Source organism: Capricornis sumatraensis, chromosome 10, assembly GCF_032405125.1.
Source record: "Capricornis sumatraensis isolate serow.1 chromosome 10, serow.2, whole genome shotgun sequence".
Lineage (NCBI taxonomy): Eukaryota > Metazoa > Chordata > Mammalia > Artiodactyla > Bovidae > Capricornis > Capricornis sumatraensis.
Window position 1 is genome coordinate 20115670 of NC_091078.1, and position 3791 is coordinate 20119460.

Genomic DNA, 3791 nt, shown 5'->3' on the forward strand with positions numbered 1-3791 from the left:
AAGGATAGAATCTGTACAGAGAAGATAATATCACTTAGGTTTTGCTTGAGAAAGGTGAAGCCTAAAAAATTTGAAGCTTATCAATTTGGAGCACATCTGAGATTCAAACTTTGTGTCTATGAGCTTCCAGAATCAGTGCTCCTTTGTGTATCTCAAAGCACCGAATATACCCAGGTCTTATAAAAGTTTCTCAGGAGGCAGGTCAGGTGGTTGGGTATTCACATCTCTTGAAGAATTTCTACAGTTTATTGTGACCCACACAGTCAAAGGCTTTGGCATAGTCAATAAAGCAGAAATAGATGTTTTTCTGGAACTCTCTTGCTTTGTCAATGATCCAGTGGATGTTGTCAATTTGATCTCTGCTTCCTCTGCCTTTCCAAAACCAGCTTGAACATCTGGTAGTTCACAGTTCACGTACTATTGAAGCCTGGCTTGGAGAATTTTGAGAATTACTTTACTAGCGTGTGAGATGAGTGCAATTGTGCGGTCGTTGAACATTCTTTGGCATTGCCTTTCTTTTGGATTGGAATGAAAACTGACATTTTCCAGTCCTGTGGCCACTGCTGAATTTTCCAAATTTGCTAGCATATTAAGTGAGGCACTTTCACAGCATCATCTTTCAGGATTTGAAATAGCTCAACTGGAATTACATCACCTCCACTAGCTTTGTTCGTACTGATGCTTCTCAAGGCCCACTTGACTTCACATTCCAGGATGTCTGGCTCTAGGTGAGTGATCACACCATCGTGATTATCTGGGTCATGAAGAAATCTGTATGCAGGTCAGGAAGCAACAGTTAGACATGGAACAACAGACTGGCTCCAAATAGGGAAAGGAGTACGTCAAGCTGTGTATTGTCACCCTGCTTAATTAATTTATATGCAGAGTACATCATGAGAAATGCTGGGCTAGATGAAGCACAAGCTGGCATCAAGATTGCCAGGAGAAATATCAATAACCTCAGATATGCAGATCACACCACCCTTATGGCAGAAAGTGAAGAGGAACTAAAAAGCCTCTTGATGAAAGTGAAAGAGGAGAGTGAAAAAGTTGGCTTAAAGCTCAACAATCAGAAAACGAAGATCACGGCATCTGGTCCCATCACTTGATAGCAAATAGATGGGGAAACAGTGGAAACGGTGTCAGACTTGATTTTTGGGGGCTCCAAAATCACTGCAGATGGTGACTGCAGCCATGAAATCAAAAGACACTTACTCCTTGGAAGAAAAGTTATGACCAACCTAGATAGTATATTCAAGAGCAGAGACATTACTTTGCCAACAAAGGTCCGTCTAGTCAAGGATATGGTTTTTCTAGTGGTCATGTATGGATATGAGAGTTGGACTATAAAGAAAGCTGAGTGCCGAAGAATTGATACTTTTGAACTGTGGTGTTGGAGAAGACTCTTGAGAGTCCCTTGGACTGCAAGAAGATCCAACCAGTCCATCCTAAAGGAGATCAGTCCTGGGTGTTCATTGGAAGGACTGATGCTGAGGCTGAAACTCCAATACTCTGGCCACCTCATGCGAAGAGTTGACTCATTGGAAAAGACCCTGATGCAGGGAGGGATTGGGGGCAGGAGGAGAAGAGGATGACAGAGGATAAGATGGCTGGATGGCATCACCGACTCGATGGACATGAGTTTGAGTAGACTCTGGGAGTTGGTGATGGACAGGGAGGCAGAGTCGGACACGACTGAGCGACTGAACTGAACTGATTGATGGTGAGTTTGGATAGTCTGTGTGAGATGGGATGGTTTTGAAGGAGTGACAAGATATGATTTAACAGGATTATTCAGAAAACAAACTGAAGGGAAAAAGCGGGAAGACTTGTAAGGAAATTACTGTAATGACCATAGTAGGTTCCCAGTATACATCTGACTAGGAAAGTGATTCACACATGGTTAATTTGGTATCTCATTACTATGAGCCAGATAACATTCTATATATTAAAATCACCTAATCCTCAGAACAACTCTGTGAGATATTATTATTCCCATTCTGCAGATTAGAAATTGAAGTCTAGAGAGATTAACAATTTACCAAAGGTCACATACAGTAAGGCAGTTTTGCTCAAGAACCCATACTTTTGATCATTATGCAATACTATCTTGCAATAGGAGCTCAACAAACCACCATGACACTTGGTGCGAACCTCTAAGGACCTTGCAAGAAGCATGCACAGATGGAAACAAAAGGATTTTGATAAATCCTTAGATAGACATACCTGAGAAACACACAGACATGGGGCTAGGAAACGAGATGGGATGGTTCTGGCTGCCAGGGAGCAGTCCCTGTAGAAGTTGTCCAGTGCGTGCCATAAAGTAGAGACCACCAGGACACGGTGACCTGAGATTCAGGCAACGATCACTTCTTGCTCTTAACATCAACTGGACACTGGGTACACTTCACAATCTAATTATCAATGTATTAGATTGATACAGGAGGAAAAGGAGCTTAAGTGACAGATGGAAAATGCCTCAGCAGAATTCAGAACGTGGTAAAATCTACAGAACAAATGGCCTGGCTTCTTCAAAAAATAAATTCCAAGAAAAAAACTGCCCTTCTCGAATTCCCCTTGCCAATACATGATAATAAAGAACAAAAACTACATACGCACTTACCTTCTGATTCAGCTATCTCACTCCTAGGAATCTACTCTGAAGATACCCCTCTGAAAGTACATAAATACACATATTATGAGGTTTCTCACTGCAGCACTGTTTGTAATTGAAAAATACTGGAAACAACCTATGTGCCCATTCATAATAAGAAAAGGGTTGAATAAACTATGGTATACCCACACAATGGAGTATGATGCAGTTGTAAGAAGAAATGATTTCTGTGAACTAATATGATTTCCAGGGTATACTGAGAAGAAAAGCTAGGTTCAAGGAAGCATCTATGGGATGGTTAATAGATTGGTTTCATTCATTGTGCTATGATAATGGAAAACATTTATTAAACTCCACTCATCTACAGTGGAGAGTATACACAAACTTTGTTCTATTTTTGCAACATTTATCTAAGTACAAAGTTCGTTCAAAATACAGTCTTTTCAAGAAATGCAAGTGACCAATAAACTTAAGATGTTAATCCTCACTCAATTAAAAGATGTAAATAAATCAAGGTAATGCACCTAGCAAAGTGACAAAAAGAAGCCAACACCTAGTGTTACTGCTGTGGGGAAACAGTGGAGGGTAGGATCATAAACTGGAACTGCTTTGGAGAGCAACTTGCACCAAATTTTAAAATTCATTCACTTTGACCCTGCAATTCTTTTATAGGATTTATCCTACAGTGGTGAGAAATCAGGTAAGTACACAAAGATTTAAACAAGAACATTCATTTTAGGACTGTTTACAGAATAACCAACATGACCATCTTATAGTGGCATATTTATACTGTAAGACGGCAGTTATCAAAAATGGCACAGGGACTTACCTGGTGGTCCAGTGGTTAAGACTCCACACTTCCACTGCAGGGGCTGTGGGTTCCGTCCCTGGTTGGAGAACTAAAAAACCAAAAGACACAGAAAAAGATGCACATGCCGTGGAGGGAAAAGCAATCCACAAAACTGAAGGAATGATTCCAATTTTGTAAATGAATTCCTGGAAGAGATCTTCACAAATATGTTGGATATATGGTGACTTAACTTGCTTTTCTGTTTGGATATTTATACTCATCAGTTATTATTTTTAAAATAAAAATTCCAAGCTTGAATTTTAGGGAAAAAAGTCACCAAAAACATAAATAGTAAGTACTAGTTATTTTATTATGGCATAAAGGTCT